A 25,038-nucleotide genomic window follows, 5' to 3' on the forward strand; every position below is an offset into this window, starting at 1 on the left:
TTTTCACTGTCTGCACAGTTCCCAGACTTGGCTGAGCAGGAGGACACCCATTGGGTGGCCTAAATTTTGCCAGTCCTCTCAAAAGATTCTGGACTATATGGGCTATGAAAAGGGATCGTATTCAGTCCCAGGGAGTTTCTCCAAACTCCAGCCCAGGATTATAACTGGAGAGTCGCTCTCCAGGGATGAAAGTGACTAACTGATCTTGGCATCCCTCACAACATCGGACAAAGACACCTTACACTTAACACACAATCAAACTTATACTGAATTAGTGTCCCTTGTGGAGAGGCAGGGTTAGCATTCCCCTTGGGTCTTCCAGAATTTGCATAGAATGACAAGGCTGAAGATGAGAAATATCCTTGGGGAGCAATTTTCAAGTTCTACTTGTAGGACAGTAGGGTTGTATTTTAAATTTTTCTAATAGACTAGCTCTCCTAACCACCTTTGTCCATTATTCTATTCATGCAATCCATCATCAATGAATATATGAATATTTATGTGTAGCTCTAATATGTATAGCACTTTAGCAGGCAATTCCCTTAAAGACTACTGCAGTGTTCTGTGAACAAATATCAGTGAGGTCTCATGACCCTCTTCTAAGCCAACTTTTAACCTGATTAATTGGAATTATAATATCCCCAGGCAAGCGACAGTGGGGAAACAAAATTTAAATCGGATTACTAAGACAGTGAGTTAGAAACATGAGTATGCGCCAGAATGCCAACTGCTGTAACTAAGAGAGTGAAGTTTGCAGACCCGATTCAGCAGAGGGGAGGATAGAGAAGGGAGGGGTACAGAGAACTCGGCCTTGACACTGATGGGTTATTCCAGAGAATTCTCAGGACTTCTTTGTTTTCATTTTCTATCTTAATGAACACTTACAAACTTAATGTTGCCACAACCCCAAAAGCCTAAATTTATGCTTCCCAACATTTTTCGTATTTTTATAATGTTTCCAACAATTATGTTTTATCAAGAGTTATGTGGGCACAATATTCATTGCAGCTCTATTTACAGTAGCCAGGACATGGAACCAACCTAAGTGTCCATCGACAGAGGAATGGATAAAGAAGATGTGGCACATATATACAATGGAATATTACTCAGCCATAAAAGGAAACGAAATTGAGTTATTTGTAGTGAGGTGGATCGACCTAGAGACTGTCATACAGAGTGAAGTAAGTCAGAAAGAGAAAAACAAATACCGTATGCTAACACATATATATGGAATCTTAAAAAAAAAAAAATGGTTCTGAAGAACCTAGGGGCAGGACAGGAATAAAGACGCAGACGTAGAGAATGGACTTGAGGACACGGGGAGGGGGAAGGGTAAGCTGGGATGAAGTGAGAGAGTGGCATGGACATATATACACTACCAAATGTAAAACAGATAGCTAGTGGGAAGCAGCCGCATAGCACAGGGAGATCAGCTTGGTGATTTGTGACCACCTAGAGGGGTGGGATAGGGAGGGTGGGAGGGAGACGCAAGAGGGAAGAGATATGGGGATATATGTATATGTATAGCTGATTCACTTTGTTATACAGCAGAAACTAACACAGCATTGTGAAGCAATTATACTCCAATAAAGATGTTAAAAAAAAAAAAAAGAGTTATGTGGGCAGACCTCAGGAAGGGATTATATGTATGCCCTCTGGTCCGACCTTCTCTCTCCAATGCTGGAGAACAAGACAGAAGTCCAAGGGACTGAATTAGGGTATGCATGGTAAGGGAAAGGGTCCAATGAATTATTCTCTTTCCCCATCCGTGGTCAGAACCAATTAAGAGACAGATAAGTCAGCCTGGCAGGGGAGGAGCAAATTGTCAGCTTCATGACTGATCAAGCTCTGGAGAATATGCTTAGATGTGTGAGCACAAGTGTATTCCAAATTGCAAACTAGAATTCAGCTAGACTTACCCCTAGGTCCTGGTGTAGGAGCTGACTGCTTTACTGCACCGCAGAGAACAGCTGGATGTATTCAGCCTGCAGAAGGGAGACATCAAAAAGGGCTCAGCAGGGATGGGGCCACACAGGCCTGCTCCTCCTCTACAACCCACCCCCCCCCAACGTGTGCTGCTCTGCCACACTTCCTCCCCTCAGGAAGTGAAGGTGAAGAGCGGCCAGGAGTGCATCTCTAAACTAGTAGTTCTCCAAGTGTGCTCCAAGTGTGCTCGAGGACCAGCAACGTCAGTGGCATCCGAGAACTTGGGAGAAACGCAGATTCTCAGGCCTCACCCTTGACCTACTGAATCAGGAATACTGGGGCCCGAAAAGCTGTGTTTACAAGCCTTCCAGGTGATTCTGCTGCTCACTAAGGTTGAAGGACCACTACTCCAAAGAGTCATTCTAAACCTAGAATCACCTGGGACATTTTTCAAACATCAGGCTGTCCAGGCCTTCCTCCAGACCAGTAAGACCAGAATCTCTGGGGTGAGGCCAGGTATCAGTATTTTTAATGCCCGAGGTAGTGACTGAATGTGAGAGCTTTCTGGACACTGCAGATGTTTTAAACTAACTCTTTTATGGACACATTTGTGGGTGAAGAGACCTCCTCCCTTCCCCACCCGCACCCCCATTGCTGGGGATCTCCCTCCCGTACTTTGCTACAATGGTAGTTCTCAACTCAAGGCAATTTTGTCTCCCAGGGTACATCTGGCAACGTCAGCAGACAGTTTTGATTGGCAGGACTGGGAGAGGGCATGTAACTGGCATCTAATGGGAAGAAGCCAGGGATGCTGCTAAACATCCCACAATGCACAGGATAGCTCCTCACAACAAAGAATTATCCAGTACAAAATGTCAATATTGCCAAGGTTGAGAAACCCTGCACAACAGCCTATATTTCTGGATCTACTATATACAGTAATTGTATATACCAAGGTCTGGCTGTAATAAAACTGCATTTTTAAATGATTTACAAAACTCTTTCCTACAAATTAGACAAGTTTTTCTCCTCCCCATTTAGAGTGGAGGTTCTGGATCCTTTATCAACATTTCTTCAGTTGTCTCCTTTATGATTGCATTTCAGTGTAGATGCCTAGACTACAGGCTGACAAAGGCTACCCGCCATGTCTGTTTTCTCACTTTGTAAAACACCTTGCAGTGTCCCATGCAGACAGGCACTTGATTAATGCTATTTGATGATGACTGAATTAGCTTTTCCTACTTGGGAAAGACAATTCTTTTAAATGCAAGTACCACCTAATCTCAGTATAACTTCAAAAGCATTTTATTATGTGCAACCTTTGTATCTGTAGTTCTAAAATTCTGCATTTAATATATTTCTTGCCATATCACGGGAATTCCAGAGCAGCTCTTTGTCAAGGATGTTCAGGTGATCTCAGTGTGCTGGGCTCCTTTCTGTTCTCTTTCATTTACATTTTCAATAGGATACTGATACATTTCCTGCTAAATGCATTCTGTTAAGGTTTGCCAGATAAAATACAAGGCTCTTAGTTAAATTTGAATATCAGATAAACAATAAATAATGTTTTAGTATAAGTTTGTCCCAAATATTTCTTGGGATATACTTACATTAAAAAAATTTGTTATTTATCTGATATTCAAATTTCATGCACATTTCAAATTTCACAGACATTTCATGAGTTTTCCTTCAATATATGCCATCTTTTTGAGAAAATTTACATTCTTTTTTCAGTAAAATTACTAGATAATTTTCTATTAGAATGAGGGCTGATATTTTAGATCATATACCCAGAAGAGCCGTACTGTTTACTAAAATATTAGTATCTTCCATACATGTTAGAAAATGGGCACTACTCTGAGCCTCCTAAGTGGTCTTCCAACCTCTCCCAAATTTCTTGAGTCAGCAACTAAAGGGTTAACACCTGGCAACTGGGTAGGGTCACCAAGACCTGGCTCAGGTACCTCCCCTGACATCCACTCTGAATGGTCAGTGCCTAGATGCACTGCTGTTAAATGTTTTTAATATCAGCCCTAAGTACGACTCTCAATTTAAAGTATGCAAATGATTCCCCAAAGAATCAAAATACAGATACAATTACATCCCATGTATATATTTGAATAAATATATTTTTAAAGTCAAGTACACTTTCATCTCATTTTACACCCATGTCTTCTCCTCATCTTCCTCCTTCCTAAGTAAACAGGGACGGTGCCTCCTTTTTCGAGGTTGCTTTTGCTACCATAACAATTCTCCAGCTTTCCCAAGGGATTAGCCATGGTGCGATTTACTTTTCAAGGAGGGCCCATTTATCTTCCCCCTGACAAATTTCAACACAGGCACAGCTCTAGCATGAACATTTCTGCAGATTAATCTCTCACCCTTCTCAAAGAGAAGAATTATTCTTAAACAATCTATTTCAATACAGAGTTCCTGGTGTGAAGTTAATTTCCACAAACCTTGTGAGCATGCTACCAAACACCATCTCAGTTATTCACTGAGAACAACAGAAGCCCTCTGGTTTGTAGTTTTTCATCCTTATTGTTAAAATGTAAACAGGAAAGAAAAACAGGCCAAAGCATGCTTTTTAAAAAATCAGTGTTTCCTGCAAACTCCTGAAATGGTTACTGTGTACAATGGTCTGTGGGCATTAACTATCAATAAATATTTATTCAGCATCTACTATACATAACATACTATGAAAGGTGATATTTTGCATACACAGGTGAACAGACATTATGTGCTTTTGAAAAAAAAAGCTATGCAAAATTAGCCATGTGTTCAGATCAGTGTTTTATAAAGCATGCCCCTATTTTGCTGTTAGAAGAAATTAACACTTGACTATTAAGAACAGCTAAAAAATATTTAATACGGCAAGAACAGAGTATACCCTGGAAAAATTATCAGGCACCACAAAGACATGATGGGGAAAAGCAAATAAGAACAAATAAAACAGAAAGAGAGTGGGTGGATGGCCAGAAGCCGAATATGAATCACCAATTCAGTGCTATTGTGTTAAAAGTCAATATGATACCAGCACAAATCAATAGGAGTAGAGTAGGCAAGGCTGAAACATAATTCTTCTTCTCTCCTCCCCATTAGTCAGAGGGAGAAAAGTATCCTGTTTTGAACAGCACACTAAAAAAAACTGTACAGGACCCAACTGTACTCAAAGAGAAAGCTGACTAGCTAAAGGGACGGAAAAGGAGCCTGACAAGGAAAGGTGAAAACATATTCAAAAAGAGGCTCCAGGGTGACTTGAAGTCTATTTTCAAGTATCTACAGTTTTTGAGGATAATTCTGGCCTGTTCAAATGAGAAAAAATATCAGTCTAAAATGAACCTTATAGTCATTTCTGCTAGACATAAGGAAACTCTGACTTGGCCAATAGGACAATAAAACAATAGAATAAGTGTTACCCTAACACAAAGATTGCCAGGTGTCTATTTCTTAATTTTTTTAATTAAAAAATTTTTAAAGGTAATCTTTATGAGTTAGTCATTCATATGAAGGTTAGGGGATCTCTCATAGTCATGTCCAACTATATCATAATTATACAAACTTATACAGACTATAAGACTCACGTATCTATGTGTTAAATGAACATTTTCTTATAAAATGCCCAGAGTCTAGTGCAACAAGGGGAAGCTGGGAAAAGTCATACTATATTATACAGCTATTTCTCAATAAACACACATCACTAATATAAAAGCAAACCACGTCCCTCTCCCATCAACACCTACATGTACACACATTCCCCACTCCTGTTCCTGGCTCAGGCACACAGCCATTGCAGAACTGCGTAAGAGCTAACAGTCTAACTACATTCTCGATCATCTTGCAAATTTGTTGATGATTAAGGAGATTGTGTGTGATAAATATTGATATGTGGCAGGCACATTTTTGTTATTGGATGTAGAAAAACAATACTCATTAATTTGACTAAGTTTCTGGCTATTTTCTTATGGTTCAGTTTTAGTTTCATGGATATGCAGATCACATTGAATTGGGTAGCTAGAAGGTGGTCTGTTATGATGTGGTTACAGCTTTTTTCATTACAAGTCCCTTGTAAGGAGTTTTTTTAATATTAAGAAGATAATAATAGCACTTTCAGCTTCAATCTCACTTTTCACTCTTTCCTGAAGTTGCCTTACTTTTTACACATTAATATTATGCTCATCTAAATATTAAGACACCCATAGAAGGAAAGGTAGGCTCTGTGGTCTGGATTATATTTTTAGGCTGAGAAAGAATGTTACTTTGGTACAGAAGATTAAAATGCTGGGCTTCCCTGGTGGCGCAGTGGTTGAGAATCTGCCTGCCAATGCAGGGGACACGGGTTCGAGCCCTGGTCTGGGAAGATCTCACATGCCGCGGAGCAACTAGGCCCGTGAGCCACAACTACTGAGCCTGCGCATCTGGAGCCTGTGCTCCGCAACAAGAGAGGCCGCGATAGTGAGAGGCCCGCGCACCGCGATGAAGAGTGGCCCCCGCCTGCCACAACTGGAGAAAGCCCTCGCACAGAAACGAAGACCCAACACAGTCAAAAATTAATTAATTAATTAATTAAAAAAAAAAAAAGATTAAAATGCTGATGGTGCTGAACACTGCTTGCTAGAACCCTAAGAAGTTTCAGTGAGAACATACTACCTCACATTAAAAGTTCTTTTGTAGTATTTGAGAATTGTTTATAGTCTTGGATGAAATGATTGTCCATATTTCTCAAACTGTAGCTGCATTAGTACTTCAGCTCATACCTGTTCAGCTATTAAGTCACATAAGCACTGTTCTTGCAGTGGTCTCATGCATACTCATTAGGTGGTCCAAGGAACATCCCCCCCTACCCATCCCCAATGTGACACAGAAATCAAGTGTGAAGAGGCCAAGGAGTGAGAAATGTCCTGCTCTTCTCCCATTTATATTCCCACTCTTGTTTTCCTGGGAGTTCTTAAGGAAACATCTTGGCAACTCCCAAAAGTTAGTTACTCATGAATATTAAAGAGGAATCAGAATTAAAACAAGTGACTGTGGGCATAGTGACTGCATATATAGAGGAAATACTGAATGCTTACTAAGTTTCAGACATTGTTTTAAACACTCTCTGGGGATCTAAAGATAAACCAGAAAGAGACTCTATAGGAAAACCCAAAGTCTGGGATTTGATGATTTTTGAAACTAGCCTTTTATTTTCACCCAAATTTTCTACAGAATATTTTTGTCTTGAGATACCTTCAACTCCCTAACACACAGGGAATTTCATATATTCCAAAATCAAAACCTACACAAATAATAAATACTTAGAAAACACTATGAGCAACTGATACTACATGGTCTTCTGATAAGTGGAAATACTCTTCACACAAGATCACATTATGGGATTGTATTGATTGGGAGAGATATTTACTTTTACTCACTACCCTTCACCACTGAGAATCTTAATTTAGGATGTGTGTAGCCAGCAGACATGCTCATGAATTGTGACTTTCACCAGAACAACAGATAGTCGAAACAGCCTCACATACGTTTCGGCATTGATGTGTAAAAATTGCTAGAAAAATGTCTTGGTATTGTCCAAGGCCTTATATCTTACAGCAAAGTGGCTGATTAAGGGTACAAACACACTAAAAATAACTGCGTTACAGTATCTCGGGTCAGAGACTGAAATGTGAGTCCTTATATTTCAACTCTTTCCCTTTTATTAATTTTTTCATTTTGTTTTGTCTGTCTCTTGGTATGTACATTAGAAATCAGATAGAAAACCATAATTTGGGGCTCAGTTTCCTCAATTAGCCCTTCCTATACTTGCTTTGGGAAGTTCTTTTAAACACTGAAGTATTAAGATCAAAGTTCTGGTCAACAATTTAGAACACTTTGATTTTCAGAAAAAATATCACATAGTTATTAGGCAGCAAATTCTAGGTTGTAAGTCTGGGTTTGTCAGCCTAAATGTGTATATACATGGGCAGAGTCCTAAAATTCAAGCTTTGTGTTTTGTATGCACAAAATTTTAAACATTTGGCCTCCAAATGAGTTAGAGAAATCAGTGATACCTTATAAATGTGACGTTCTAAACAGATATTTCAGTCTCTCAATCCAACTACAAATTCCCTTCCTGGTCTTCTGGTGGTTCTAACTGGTATCAGATCTTTACTTAAAACACTTTCTCCTGAAGCCAGTTCATCTAATCACCATGTAGTAGTTTCCTATTATGTTGCAATAAATTACCAAAAACCTAGTGGCTTCAAACAAAACAAGTTGTTTATCTTAACAGTAACTTTTAACAATAACAATAACTTAACAATAACTTGTAATCTTAACTGTAAATAGCTTACAGTTCTGGAAATTTAAAGCCTGAAATGAGTTTTAGGGGGCTAAACTCAAGGTGTCAGTAGTGCTACATTTCTTTCTGGAGGCTCCAGGAGAGAATTCATTTCCTTGACTTTTCCATCTAAAGGCTGCCTGCGTTCCTTGACTCATGTTCCCTTCTTCCATCTTCAAAGCTTATCACTTCAGCCTCTACATTTCAACTGTGTTGCTCCAAAGTGTGTCTGTATTCGCCTCTTCCAGGAGCCACAGACCATCTCACCCCGGATACCTATAATGTACAGTATCAGTCTGAGTTTTCTTTTTTTTTTTTTTTTTAAAGATTTATTTTATTGATTGATTGATTGATTGCTATGTTGGGTCTTCGTTTCTGTGCTAGGGCTTTCTGTAGTTGCGGCAAGCGGGGGCCACTCTTCATCGCGGTGCGCGGGCCTCTCACTCTCGTGGCCTCTCTTGTTGAGGAGCACAGGCTCCAGACGCGCAGGCTCAGCAGTTCTGGCTCACGGGCCTAGCTGCTCCGCGGCATGTGGGATCTTCCCAGACCAGGGCGCGAACCCGTGTCCCCTGCATTAGCAGGCAGACTCTCAACCACTGCGCCACCAGGGAAGCCCCTGAGTTTTCGTTTTTGTTTTTTCCACATAGCAGTATGGTAGAATGAATCCTGGACCAAACTCTTGGGAGAATAGGCTTTGAGAACCAATCCTCAGAGGAGACTTTCTTTTTAAACTCTTTACCCAGAGCCAGTGTCAATATGGGCAAGTATCTTCATGCTCTCTCCCTCTGTGGGGAAGCAGTTCCAGGTCAATCTCCGAGCATCTTTTCGGTGTCCCTTCTTCATCAGTCTCCATACAAACTCCCACACTATTCCAGCCTCAGACTTTGCTTCCTGTCTACCTGCAGATGTAGTCCAAGCTTTAGGGTTTCAATGTTTGCTTAACTCTCCCCATTCTCACTTTCTCCTTGTTTCTGGCCTCCAAGAATTCTCCTTACTTTCCATTCAATTCAGTAACGTATTTAAATTATTATTTTAAAAATTTTATCCAAGCATTCTTAAAAGTTCTGTACTGAGAAAATTTATCTGAATATTCAGCCCACCTTAAGTAGACCCCCTTAAAATTAAACTTTGACAGAAGGGTCTTTAGACTTTGAACGCCTCTTACATTCAAAAGTATAGTAGATATTTTTAAAAATAAGATACCCACAATTGTACAAAACAGTTCTATTATAAAAGTCATAAAGTGAAGCAGAATCACCTAAGTCAAGTTAGGTTGTATTTATTTGGTTTTAATTCTAAGAAAGCTATAAAGATGAAAAGAGAGAAAGAGAAAGAGAGAACACTCAATCACAAAGCCACTCAATAAGGAATTGAGTTCTAAAATAACCTGTTCAATAGATAAATTGATCATAAGGTAAACTCATTGTGGATAATATGGCTGTTCATGAAATGACAGCTGTTCTAGGTCTCCGTTGCATCTTCTTTTTACATGTACTTTTATCTTAGTTTATTTTTTTTTTAATGAATTTGTACAATTAACGTGAGCTGAATGACGTGGTCCTGGCTCACTTTCTATTGAATAAAAGTGTCATTTTCTTCACCAAATACGATACTTGAGAAACCCCACAAGGAGATATTAATAAAACAATTGAAGTATTTTACTTTCCTTTGCCTTACATATCTGATAATTATTGCCTAAAAATATTTCACACAAATCATCTAGCTTCTATAATATTTAATTTGATGAAAACATTTTTAGAAATACATGACTGCCATCAACAGAGACATATTAACATACTCAATAACCAGCATCATAAAACAACTGGCCAAGTAGCTATGCTGTTCAATGATTCTGGCTCCTTCATTTTGAAACTGCATTTGAGTACTCAATGTGGAAAGATGACTGACCACTAGAGACGCTGAAATTTAAAATACATAATACAATTGATTCATAAAGCCAAGATTGCTAATTGGGTAATATTGTGCCTGCCTATGAATTGGCTATCATAAATTTGACTAAGGCACCTTAGGATATTACATGAATTCTTTCACCCATAAAGTATATTTCATTAAACTGGACGTTGCCTGGCACTGTCTAGGCAATATAGTATATTATATATACTATGGTTTAAACAAAACTATTATACCACCACAAAACTGTTTCGTGAATCACTTAACCACCCAGCATAAAATCCACGGACACATAACAGGAGTCATTACAATAGGAAGTAAAAAACTAATTAAAATGCCACAGTTGTGTGCCAATTTTTCTTCCCTAATGGCAATATTGGAGACCTAACATAACTTTGCTTCAGAAGATTAAAAAAAATTTCCTCTTACCTATTCTCACATAAATGAAAAATCATTTATACATAACAGGCAGAAATTACATGCTAGTTTAATAGGATATTTTATTCTCTTTGTTCACTCATTAAATATTGGTTTGTACACTAACTTATCCTTTTGTGCTGAAGGAAGTTATGTACCAACTGTCTATGAACTGGTCACAGATGTGGCATTTCCATGTTACCAAGCCACTTCTATAGTTAGTGACTGTTCAAACCTATATGTACATTCAGATAAGGAGTACTATTTTTAGGATACAGCTAGCTTAATGTAAAAGGCAAGAACAGACAACATAAATCTGCTACACTGTGAGATCCTTGAGGGCTCAGACTGAGCTTCCTTGGCCACTCTCAGCACAGTGCCTTACACACAGTGGACATGTAATGCGTATAAGCTTAACAAATTATGTGATGCTTACTACAGAAGAACCAGTTCTCTAAAGCTCACCACGTACATGCACATGAGTGTGTGTACAGCTGCCCGCACAGGCGTACACACACCGGTACGCCCCTTTTGAAGAGAAATAAGATATCCTTCAATTTCCTGTCCCAATCTCAGCTAATCTTCCAAAACTAAACCAAGACTGAGGAATATCTCAGCAATTTGTAAAAATTCAACTCCCCCACGTCCATCTTTTAAAGAGTGAGTGCAGAATTCTCCAAGCAACGAATACCCATTAAAATAGCCCCAAGGCCACAGAAATCTTGACAGGAAAAAAGATTAACAGAGCCCATTTCCTAGTGAATAGACTTTCTTATCTTTTCTGAAGGCAGAGCACCTCTGGTTATTCCATATTTTACCACACAGCCTTTTTATTTGAGGAGGGATGACCAGAGCCACAGGTCTAGGGACAAATTGAAGACAGGTTTATTCCTTCCTCACAGAAGATCTAGGCACAAAAGATTTTAGAATGGTGTTGTGAGAATCTACCTTGAAAAGGAAAGAATGTTTATTGAATCTTCAATATAATAATTATGTTTTTTCTACCAGCTCCTCAACGGTGAGGAAGTGAATACCTCTTAAATTCAATGCTTGTGTCCAAATGACTCATGAGTCTGGAGACAAGAATATCAGTATATTAAGAACCTCTTTTTGAAAGTCTCCCTGAGGCTACCCAAGTATATTAATAGCTAAGACATGTGCTGGGATACTGTCAAATGAGAATTTAAGGTGAAAAGGATCTTATTTATCTTACCTGAAACATGATTTTAGAAGACTACTATTTAGCTTCATTTATTGACTTTTTGAACTTTCTAACAGCTTCTAGACTTCTTCTGCCGAGTTTTGCAATCTTCTGCTCTTTCTTCCAACCTTCCGAACACTGTATTTTTATAAGATTATTATTTCTCTGAGCTGAGAGTGGAAAATGTTTTATCAAGAAGCATTTTCAGTTGCCTACAACTTGGTGAAAAGATACCTACTCTTGTTGTTGAAATTTTGTACTGTTATGGTGTTTGAAGAAATATTGATTAATATGAGTATATTTTTAAACTGTTTACTTAAGGTCCACCAGTCAACTTTCTGCCTTTCTTTAGGTTGCACTCCCATAGCAAGATGCACTAAGGAGTAGTTTTTGCTACTACTTCCTCTTCTTTCCTCCACTTAAAAAAAAATCTTTTCTACTTAAGAAACTTAAAAAAAAATTTTTTTTGCTTCTAAAAAAACTTAAATTCTTACATTTAGAGACCCAAAGCAATCTGAAAACACCACCACTAGAACAAAACAACTACAGAAAAATGACAAGAAGTGTGGGTACGTATCAATGTATTTCAAGCATTTCAAGCACACTTACTTTCCTGTGGTTAACAAATACACAAGTGAACAGCACGTGTATAAGTCGGGAAATTGAGATGGGTCATTCCTATATATAGAATCTCTGGAAATACCAATCACTATTATTGTCAGTCATCAAGTGATTTAATTCTCATAACTGCCAAAGAAAATAATTTTAATTTCTACCACTAAAAAAGATGTTGGACAAAATATATTTGCATGAACAAAATGGACAAGTTAGTAATAAGGTATGGACATGAATCTTGTAATTTGCTTTTTACATTTATGTACTGTACTAATGAAAATAGCTGTCATCCACTACTAAGTGACTCATGTCACTCTCTATACCAGGGAATTCAGATCCTTTCCCTAAAGGACCTGGAAATTAATAATGCAGCCCTGTTCTTTATCTTTTTAAATGCTATCTCAACAATCTCACTTGAGAAGCTGTTTCCTCATTGTCTCAGTTACCCTTTGCTGCACAACTAACTACCACAAGACTTAATGGATTAAAACAACAATTCCTCTGCTGGCTGTGCCTGGGCTTACCCATGTGGCTGCATCAGGTGAAAGATCAGAGAGGCTGGAAGATCCAAGGTGACTGTACTCGCATGTCTGTTACTTGGTTCTATATGTGACCTGGGAAGCCTCAGTTCACCAAATGGTTTCTCGTCCTCCAGCAAGCAAAAGTTGTTTCACATGGAGGTCTCAGGGGGGTGTTCCAGGAATGCAAAGGCAGAAACTGCAAATCCTCTAGAGTCCTAGCCCCTAGAATTCACACATGATGCTTCTGGCACATTCTATTGGTCAAACAAATCTCATGATCAGCCCAGATTCAAGGTATAGAGAAAGACTCCATTTCTGGATGGAAGGAACAGCAAAGTCATATCGAAAAGGGGCCTGGTACAGAAATTGGAGGTATTTGTGGCCATTAAACAATCTACCACACCTGGTTACAAAGGCCAGCTTCTCAGTTCATAGGGCAGGTGGACATCTCATCCCCGGTATTTGAAATGGCAAATGTCTGATGTCTCTGTGTGTCGAGCATTTGAAAAACACTGAGTGCAATACTAGAAACAGTAAACATTCCATACAATTTTGAAGAAGAAAGAAGCAGTAATCTAGAACTTTGGTAAATACTTTTTTCCTGATCAAACCAAGAACTGATGTCATCAGCCTCATGTTTCATGCTCCAATCCAACATTTCCTGTTGTGTGACAGCCACCGTGGTGTCTTGTAAGAAAGGTCACTGGCTCAGAACTCAGCAAGCGCTCACCATGGGCCTACTGGGCCACCATTTCTAAACTAAACCGTGCTTTAAATACTCTTTTGAACCGTTACTATATGCACAGAATTGTGATATAGGCCTTGGATGGAAAATATAGGTAAGGGCATACAGAAATGGTAGAGATTTGTCCTGGGTACTTTGAGAGAACAGAGGAAAGGAATCTCATCCATCCTTATCTGGAAGACAACAGAAATAATGATTTGACCACTATAAAAGATATATCCTCTTTCTTTGTTATCACCCTTTTTACTATATTTTTCAAATATCAGATTATCTCCTAGAGAAACTACAGTTAAAAGCATAAATTTTTTTTCAAAGCAATGTCAACAGTGAAGGTTGGGTAAAATTCACATCCCCTTTATGTTATTTAAATTCCAGTGACAGCATCTACATTTTATACCCTAGTAAGCTTTCACCTTGATGTATATAAAGATAGATAAATAACAGAATTAATAGCATTTATTTTATCTAATTCAAAGATCTCCATTATTTGTGCTATAAATAACACTAGTCATTAATACTTGTCTACAAACTGTAAGTACATTTTAATTATATCTCATTATGGCAAACAACTACAAAACATAGCTTCCTGTCCCTTTCCTTCGGGGTGAAGAATCTCTAGATTTTGAGAGGTTCATTTCCTACACATATGCATATTTCTTTGTGCACTGAAAGTGGAAGATTTCTTTCCATTTTAAATGTTTCCCTTGGACAATGATCAATTTTTTTGTGAGTGGCATTTTATCTTTTAATTTATTTTAACTGCCTGAAATGGACCAGCTGCAGAGTGGGAAGTATGCTGACATTTATCTGCAGTCTTATCTTTATTAAATCACTTGTATTATTACACTACATAAACAACTTAATAAACATGGCAAATACTTATCTAACTGGAGTCAGTGAGTCTATTGAGCCAGCCAATTTACTCTTAATTTTCTGAAAAAGATAAAACCTCCTGTATCAGTTGAGTCACTAGGGAAATTAAGTCTTCAGTTATCAAATCTGTTACCAAATCTGAAGTACCCCCCATGGGTACCTGGAGGGCTTTGATTCTTTCTTTTCTATAGACACCCAATGGAACCTGAGAGTGACCTTTCTCCTCATTACACTTTACAAGTGTAAACACAGTCAGGAAGGTTTCTTTTTCTAACTTCCCCCAATACCCCAATAACTTTCAGTTGCCCTTTGCCATACTTGCTATTAACAAGAGATTATTGAGTTTTCTTCAAATATTCACACTCACATTGGCATTAAAAGAACAGTGAGATAGGGTCTTCACAAAGTGAAGTTAAATGGAAGGTTTATGGTCTAAATCTGTGCTGTCCAATATGGTAGCTACTGGCCACATTAAAATTTAAATTAATTTAAGACTGAGATTAATTAAAGTTATACAAAACTCAAAATTCTGCTTCTCAGTCACACTAGCCACATCTCAAATTCTCAGTAGCCATATGTGGTTAGTGGCTACCTGATTGTACATCACAGAGATAGAACATTTCTATCATTGCAGGAAGTTCTATAAAATAATACTAATCTGAATAACATAGAAAATGACCATTAGTCTAGTCTAAACACCTCCATTTTTTTTATTCTAAGGGTATTACATCCAACTGTATTTTAAGATACTTTTTATTGTATTTTTTTTTAAGTAAAAAAAGTATGTTGAAGCATCCTTTGTTTCTTTCCTCAACGCAATTCCCTTCATCCCCAGAGGGAACCACTATCCTGAAGTTGATGAGCATCTCTTCCACACGTTTTTTAAATATATTTTTCCTAAATTAGAGTATAGCAGCATTTTATATTAATAACAATCCAATTAAAAATTTTCACTCAAAATTTTAATTTAACAATGTTCATATGTTAATAGGTTGTTTAGTATTCCATTGCAGGTAAGTCTCAGGTAATTTTTGATTCCATTGAATGAATATACCCTATTATTCAGTCATATTTCACCTCATATATATTTTTAAAATATTTCCCTTCTCAGAAATAGCCATTGATTAGGTAATCAGTATAGAAAAAGATAATGGAATAAAAATTACTATTTCATTTGACAAGTATATTCTACTCTCTTATTCTTCACAGCCAAATCCCCTCTACCAAATAAAGGCCTGGGTAATCAGGTACTATTAAACATAAAGGCTTCCATGTTTCTCTTCCCTAGATACTGTTTACTTCAAAGAAAGCAAATAATTGCAGAGATTAAGGTATAAGATAATGAAAACTCTCAGTGAAAAGAAAGAATTGATAATATTATCTTTTCATAGCTTTAAATGATACTTCTTACACTTATTTTTGACCTGCTAGAGGATGGGAATATGATCTCTGCCATGTGGTGAAAGATGCTAGAATGAGCCACTGATGGCAGGCTTAAGGAGAAATCATCCTGTAATCAGTGTGATCCAACTCACCTTCTTGGGGAACAAAAAAAGGTGACATATTTCTTTTTAGTACTCAAGCTAGTCACTTGAGTTCTTGTAGTATCCGGGTGAGACTCTGCCACCTCCCTGCAGCTCACAACAATCAGGTGAACTTGCTTAGTTTGAAGATGGAAGACTATTTCCAACTGTCTCTTAGAGAGAGCTGGAGAATATGCTGAGCCCGCCTCAGATCCTTGTCCACCTCCCCAAGTCTTCTGTCGCCAATATTTGGCAGCCATATTAAAAATAGGTCATCCATATAATCAGAGGCTGTCTGTTTTGAATTATTGTATGCCAAGAACTTTACATATCATATTTTATTTACTCCTCATAAAAATCCTCAGAGGAATGCATTATTTTTATCTCCAATTCACCTGTGACAAAACTGAGGCTCAGAGAAATTAAGAAATTGGCGAAAATTGTGCAGCTAGGAAATAACAGATCTTAAATTCAAATCCAGAAAAACTAGATACTAGTTCTAGTTTTGAACAAATAAGCTATGTGAACCTGGCAACAATATTAATGATCACAGACCTTTCCAGTACTTTATTTTAAAAAATTCTATCACCTTAAGCCTCCTTTGTCTCACCTATACAACAGGAAGATTAAATTAGATGATCTCTAAGGCGTCTTCCAAGGCTAAAATTGTGTGAGTCTAAACGACAAAATCATTAACAAGTGCTGATTAAGATACATTTGTTATAAGCAGGCCTCCACCAGAGATAGAAAAAGAAAAATCCCTATTCTCGAGGATCCAATCATCTAACACAAATACCAATGTCACAAATACAGACGATGAAATAGAGAGCAAAAAAATATACGATATACCTTTAAAACCTAGTGAATGCTAAATGTACAAATAAATACTGGAAAATGTGAATTATAATTCTACTTTCAGCATACATTGACAAATTGCCTTGTTTTTAACAAACAAGACTGTAAGCTCCATGAGGGCAAGAAATGGTTTGCTCCTCCTCATTGTTTACCTAGAATTGTGATTCACATCAAAAAATATTTGTTGCCTAGACAAATGAATGAATGAATGGGCATCATCAAACAACGGGGGAGGGGGTTGCCCAATAGGAAGGCCAGCTCAGCCAAGGGGAGGTGAAGGAGGAGCCCAAGAGAAGATCACAAGGTTTAGATCAGCTAAACCTACTTCTGCAAGAGTGGAAACAAAACCTAAAATGGCAACAGGAAAGGTTAAATCTTCAGACAAAAACAAAAGGGAAGAGGAGGAAAAACGGAAAACAAGCTGGAGTGTGTAAACAAGAAACTAAAGATTAACTTGCAGAAAATGGAGAAATTAAAAATGAGGAGAGTCCAGCCTCTGATGACGAAGAGAAAGGAGCTAAGTACGACTGATATCATATGCCAGATCTTACCCGTGGTTCCTATTTCCCTTTTTGTACAACCCAGAGAAATATTTTTAGTCAACTATTTTCTAAGTGGGAGTTTTTTAACAGACACACTTTTAAAAAAGAGAGAATCCCACCTCATCCCATTTTTTAAGTGTAAATGCTTTTTTTAAGAAGTGAAATAATTTGCTCATTGTTTATTTCTTGGTACAACCAGAGAATAGTGAAGTACTGAATTATGCGAAGCTTTGACGGTCTTCAGTGTCAGCCTAACATTCCATAGAACGAGAGGGGGCATTTTATACCCTATAATACAAAGCATACCAAATGGCAATTTGTAGTCACAGTTGTACGTTTAATATGTTCTGGACATTTTAAATTAATTCTATTCCCATGTAGTAGAATTGTTCCCTAAAGAAAAACACTCCTTGACCTTGGCTTTCCTTATCAGAATTATGTGTCCTCTGTCACATAATGGTAGTAGTAGTAGTCCAGTTTGCCTAATAACTTTGTTAATGTGTGATGAAAGATTGAAATTTGGGGTGTGTAGCGTAGTTGATATTACATTGTGAGTCAGTGGGACTTATAATGTAACAGCTTATCAATACAGGAAGATATTGATACTTGGTATCCTCTTAAGGAAAATTAGCCTCCAAATTTTGATCTGGAAAGTCACTGGAATAACAGTTTAGCAAAGAATCAAAACTACAGAGCTTTTTAGATTTTCAGTGTATATGTTTAAAATTGTGTGTAAATTGAAATGTCTACGTACTGATTCTCAAAATAACCAATAAAATATCAATTATCAAAGTAAACAAGGACTTCCCTGGTGGTCCAGGTGGTTAAGAATCTGCCTTTCAATGCAGGGGACACAGGTTCAATCCCTGGTCGGGGAAATAAGATCCCACATGCCATGGGGCAACTAAGCCCATGTGCTGCAACTACTGAGCCCACGCCACAACGAGAGAGCCCACGTACTGCAACTACAGAGCCCACGTACTCTGGAGCCTGCACACAACTAGAGAGAAGCCCACGCACCACAACGAAGAGCCCGTGTGCCACAACAAAAGATCCCACATGCCGCAACTAAGACCTGACGCGGCCAAAATTAAAATTAATGAATGAATGAATTAATTAATTTTATGAAAATATTTTTAAAAGATAAACAAAATAACAAGATCCTTTATATCTCACTTCAGCACCTCTTAGGGCCTATGCAGCAGGAAAGAGTCAAAGTATAAATTACTGACGTTAGTTTACAGAGGTTAAAAGATTGAGTTTTACATCTGTTCATTTACTTATACAGTATAAGGGAGATAATACCCATCTGTCTTAGTCGATTACAAAATACGATAGACTGGGTGGCTTAAACAACGAACTAATTAATTTCTCATCATTCTGGAGGCTAGAAAGTCCAAGATGAAGATTCTGACAAATTTGATTCTCGGTGAGGACACTTTTCCTGAATTGCCACCTTCTCCCTGTAAACACACATGGTGAAAAGCAGAGAGAGGTAGTAAGCTCTCTCACATCTCTTTTGTGAGAGCACTAATCCCATCATGAGGGCTTCACCCTCAAGAGACCTAATCACCTCCCATAGGCCCATCTGCAAATACCATCACATTAGGGATTAGGGTTTCAACATATGAATTGTGTGGTCCAGAGCACTACCTTAACGGGCTCTTATTTTGTGGTTTTGATTGTGTGTTTGTTATTAATAAGTCATGCTTCTCCAGCCTGACCTGGAGAGAAACTGGAAGGTAGAGCATAATTTTGGGGGATTGGAGGAGAAGGGATATTATTAAGAGACAGCCTACCTGGGAGAGCTGCACGGAACTAAGTACTATTACTATAGAGGCACAGATAAGCACTCTCAGTGTCACGTAGATGCCTGCATTTCTTCAGGCCATAATTGGGGAGTAGTAATTGTCCTCTTTAGAAGTTTTCACCACTGTGGGCTGAGGGCCTGCTTTTCCAGCTGCCCACCTACATCAGCATTGTCTAACAGAAGGACTTGCATCCCTCCCCTGAGACTTTGCTGAGCCCATCCTAACTGCCCAGAATACAATTAGCAAGTACCCTACAGGAGAAGTTGGGGTAGTGTGGCGTTTCACACAGGTACTAGGTGGGACCAGCTGTTAGGGAATCCCCATCCCAGTTACATTAGAGTTTCTAGATCTGAGATACTTCAACAGATAATGTATACTATGTGTTTCAAAGCAAAAAAAGGACACACAGCCATAGAAACTCTACATATCCATTCAACACTGATTGACATTTAACACATATTATTAAGCAAAAATTTCTACCACCAAAAAATGAACAATTAGCAAAATAGAATAATGGTGGGTGTTTAGTCTAAATTGTTTACTTGATTTTATGGCTAATTTTAGCCCACATTTTTAAAAATTTCAACATTGTATGAAAGCTTTTTAGAGTAATAATTTGACCTGGAAAGATTCTTAAGAATCTTTACTCATTTCTACATTTTATGAATGAGAAACTGGGGTGTAGCAAGGTTAAATAAGTTGTGATATTTGGGAGCTCCATTCTCCCTTTCACCATATACTTGACCATTTCTCTGGCCAGGAGTTCTTCTATTGCCCAGGAAATAAAGCTGTGGGATTCTCCAAACAGCTGGAAAATTTCTGACTATGAGTAATATTTTAATTCTCTTTGAACTCATCAAGCCATCTCTATTTTCCATGACCTGGGTAAATCATGAGAGAAAAAAAAGGAATTCTTCACTACTTTCAAAAATACATGGTAGCACCACATGACCATTGAACATCTAAAAACATTTTAGTTGTGTTGCTTTGATTCCAGTTATATATATTAAAAAAAAAAAAAGTGTGTGTGTAAGAACTCAGAACCAGGAAATTTTGGGCAGTTTTAAGCAGGGAATTAAAAAGACGATTAGAACCACCAGAATGTGACTCCCCCCGCCCAACACTCTAGAATGGACCCTCTAAGTGTCACTCATTACCAAATAAAGTTTAAAGGATGATGTCCTTAAAGCAGTTCAAGAACATCTTGAAGGAGAATTAAGAAATGGGCGATGGGGCTTCCCTGGTGGCGCAGTGGTTGAGAATCTGCCTGCCAATGCAGGGGACACGGGTTCGAGCCCTGGTCTGGAAAGATCCCACATGCCGCGGAGCAACTAGGCCCGTGAGCCACAACTACTGAGCCTGCGCGTCTGGAGCCTGCGCTCCGCAACAAGAGAGGCCACGACAGTGAGGGGCCCGTGCACCGCGATGAAGAGCGGCCCCCACTCGCTGCAACTAGAGAAAGCCCTCGCACAGAAACGAAGACCCAACACAGCCATAAATAAATAAATAAAATTTAAAAATAAAGTGTAAAATTTAAAAAAAAAATAAAGAAATGGGTGATGGAAGCCCTTTTTCTTGATTCCTATTAAATAAAGCTCTAGCTGTAATTATAGCTACAGGCAGAAGAACATGGATTAACTCACTTCCATCAGAATTAACTGTGTGGCAACAGGAGGAGTCGGCTTTGGCTGGAATTATGGAAACCCAGTGCTAGATTAGCTCAGTGACCTCAGGCAAGTAATACCACTTCTCTGAGTCTCAATTTCTTCCACTGTAAAATGGGGATGATAATAGTAACTTCTTCCCAGGATTACTGTGAGCATTAAAGTGGTCATTTGTAAGTGCTATGGGTTGGACTTTGTTTCCCCCCAAAATAGGTTGATGTTCTAACTCCTAAAACCTGTGAATGTGACCTAATTTAGAAAAATAGGGTCATTGCAAATACAATAAAATTTTAAGATGAGGTCATACTGAATTAGGGTGGGTTTTAATCCAATTTGACTGGTGTCCTTATAAGAAGAAAAGATGCAGAGGGAAGACAGCCGTGTAAAGACAGAAGCAGAGATTGGAGTTATGTTGCCACAAACTAAAATGCCTGGAGATACCAGAAGCTGGCTTTGGAGGGAACTAGGCCCTGGCAATAACTTGATTTTGGACTTCTATTCTCTAAACTGTAGAAAAAAAAAAAAAAATTGTCGTTTTAAGCCATCCAGTTGTGGTACTTGGTCACAGCAGTCCTAGGAAACTAATATAATAAGGTTTTAACATAATGCTTGGCACATAGCAAGAGCTCAATATATTATTATTATTTCTCAAGAGTGATGTGTACTTTGTTTTATACAAAGATGGATAAATCATACATTATGTTATAAATCATATCATAAGCTTCAGGGCCTTTCTTTAGCAAAGACCACTTTAGAGGCCCTATGTTACATCTCACCTTGTATTTCTAAAATTGTACCAATATAAGCTTCAGTCCCCACAAAACCATGATCCACTCTTGCCTCTGAAAAGTTTAAAGTTTCCACCTTTGGGTCTTGCTGTGTTTCCAGGAAAAGCCTGGGCAAGCTGACTTAGCTCTACTTTCAAGGCCTATGGACTCTTGTGGCCCTAACCTTGCCCTTGCTCTCCCTCATGAAGTTGTAGCTCTTTAATCATTTACCTCCGTACTTGGTGTCCTTGCCTCTGAGTTTCATGAACGTGCTTCAATGATTCCCACAAAATGAAAAGTAAAATGACCCACAGAGAAGTTGCCTTTTCAGCTTCCAGGCCTCTTAAGAGTTGTCTTATCCCACTTAGGAAGTACTACTATTGGTCTTGTTACATAGCAGAAAGGGCTGTGGAATCCCTTCTGGTTCAAGACCCAACCCAGGGAATCTGTTTCTAGCTCATTCTCAAATCTGCACAACTGCCATTCCCCTCCCCTACCCCCAAAATTACCAACATCATCTGACAAGAAGTGCTGGATTTCCACAGTTGTGTGGAAAAGCCACACATTTGCTTGTGGTTGCAAGCACTCAGCTTAAACGAACTGAAACATACCTCACTCCGTGCGCTTCAGAGTACGCCTAGACATTTTAAAATGTAGAAAACCCTTCAGAACTAAGCAAATGGATATAGGTTCTTCAGATTATTAAATTCCGCACAGACGCTCAAGGGATTATTCCTTTGTAAAGAGTAGGTTAAATGTGGATTTTCATAAACTGGATTGTCTTAAAGCAGGTTACATCTGCACAGCAGCTGTGAGGAGAGATCGATAAGATGTGCTTACATAGTTTTTTCTGCTTATCAAAGGAACATGTATGGGCGCCATCAAAAAAATATCTAAGAAGGCATTTGGGGGCCAGCTGTTCAGTCTTTATCTCCCTTTACTTGTCACAATTTAACATCACACAAACCAGTAACCGTAGGTTGGGGCTATGGAGTCAAATTTGGATGCAGTACTCCAAGGAGATCCCAGTCAACCAGCCTCATTCACCAGTTAACGAGGCTGCAGCTTCACTACATGATCTCCAGGAAAATTCCGTGTGGGGAATGCAATACTTTCCTCAACGCATTCTGCAAAAGTCCGAGAATCCTTGGAAACTGCTAAATCACCTTTTGACTGACATCTCTCCTGCTAAGGAGGTGAAAATCTGATTCCCTGATTCAAGGTGGAACTCCCTTTTCCAGGAATAAAAGGGCATAAAGCAATGCAGCACAGTCATGATGAAAAACAGTCTGAGAAACATGATGTAATACCCAGAAGTAATGCAAACTTGAGAGCACTCGTACGTGCATTTCCATTTTAGGTCAGAACACCAAAATGAAGTTCTAATAGTGTTCCAACTCATTTTGGCCTTAAATAGATTAGCAATTGGATTTTTGAAAAATGTGTGCCATGCTACATTGTTAAATCACTGTAAATCAAGGGATGATGAACTAACCTGCTGTTAATTGTGAATACTGCTTCCAGGCCTCATTTTTTAACAATGTAGAGCTATGCTTTATTTTCAATAGCTTTCCCAATATGCTTAATTGCATATTATAACAGAAAGCTCTTTGTAAAATTCTAAAACCTTATCTATTAAACGTTTTTCCATTATATATCTGCGTTCAACTCTCACACAGAAAATCTTCCCATTTACTTCCCTCAAACAAAACTTTAATTGTGAGTTTTCCTAATATAAAGATCTTTACACATCCCAATAAACTCCTCTCTCTCCCCTTTGATTCACAGAGATTTTAATCTGATAATACAACTCATCAGGTATCCACTTTAATAACTACTAAATGTAAAACACAGAAACATTTATGGTTGGAATATTCCTAAATCCTTTGATTGAATAGATCCTAATACTAAAAGCATTTTCAAAGGAAAAGGGGAAAGACACAGTCCCATTATTACATTATTTTCTTGGCATTGAAAAAAAGTTCCATGACCCACTTTATTAGCAGTTTTCCAAATCAAGCTTATAATGATTTCTGGCCTCTGCCCTTGGGTGCTTTCCAAGGGATTTAGAGGAATATATCACCTTGACTGATATGTGATATAACTATTTAGTACAGCTATGAAATTAACTGTTCACCCCTTAGCCTGGGGCTTAATGGGATCCAGGCTTGATATCATGGGCATTATTTAATAACCCAACACTCAACCCCTTTGCTTCATGAAGTTTAACACTTTAACAAATGCTGACCACTTGCTGCTTTTGCTGAGAATCCCCTCTTTTAGCCTCACAAAGAATATTCTTCCTATTCATTTAACAAAGATTTGTTGAGTACCTACCATGTGCCAGGTGCTAGGTGCTGAAATCTGATGGTGAACCAAATAAACCCAGTCCTCATGGAGCTTATGGTGAGAGCCTTTCCAGAAAACTGCATAGTATTCATGCTCTTTAAAGGTATCTATATACTCTTACTACTACATTTAGCTAATTCTTGCTCATCTGAAAGTCTGGGCTTTTTTTTTTTTTTTTTTTAAGTCATCTCAAGTCCCTGTGCATTATATTTACATGGGAGAAAAGCTGAAGAAGTCCAAATAATTCAGTTTGTTGGGAAGACATTATATTATATGTGACACCATATTTCTAATCATGCTTTTCCAAGACAACCTAAATTTATGAGACAGCATTGAATTCCATGCTAATATTGTAGTGTTTTGGAATCATCATCTCGTCACGTGACTTTGCCTCTTTGTTCCTCATGAATTGGAGATGGAAGGGAGGTGGGAGAGAATTAAGAAAGTTAGCAACTTTGTTTTAAGGTATAGCAAGCATTTTTTGCTATGTGTCCCCACAGCACTCAACACATAAATCTATATATATTGCATATTATTTTCTATAACCTGCCTTTTCCATTCCAATTGCCAATGCCTACCCTGTAATTTCCAAGTACACATAATTACTACTTCAGGTGTTAAATTCTACATTCGCAAGTATCTACACCCCAGCCCTCCAAAACAAAAGACATCAGCTAGCTAAATACAATTACCACATTATAAAATGTGCAAACTTTAGCAATAATCATGGTCTAAGAATATTCAGACACAGACACTCTTCCTCAAGGAGCTGAATTAAAAGACCTACTGGTGAAATCTAGGTTTTACCTTCAATAATTTTGAAGGTAAAACCTATGTACCTTCAATAATTTTGACTTCAGGACACACCTTTAATAAGTGACCAATCTCCAAACTTTAGGAATCAGAAAATAGGTATAATGAGAAAAATAACTGTTACTATGTGAATATTCACAACTTTTCACTCTCCTTGTAGGGAAGATTCTCTATCTTCCTGATACT

General features: G+C 38.2%; 1 protein-coding gene across 1 annotated transcript in view; it reads right to left on the reverse strand.

Annotated features, from left to right (window-relative positions):
* Nucleotides 1–25,038, reverse strand: part of LOC309665899 (uncharacterized protein) — a 561,943-nt gene that overhangs the window by 437,295 nt on the left and 99,610 nt on the right. Inside the window, exon 4 of the mRNA XM_082472769.1 lies at nt 1,920–1,985. The gene's annotated coding sequence lies outside the window, so the exon portion shown is untranslated. The remainder of the gene's footprint in view (nt 1–1,919; nt 1,986–25,038) is intronic.

This window comes from Balaenoptera physalus (genome assembly GCF_965194825.1).
Source record: "Balaenoptera physalus genome assembly, chromosome: 8".
Classification (NCBI taxonomy): Eukaryota; Metazoa; Chordata; class Mammalia; order Artiodactyla; family Balaenopteridae; genus Balaenoptera; species Balaenoptera physalus.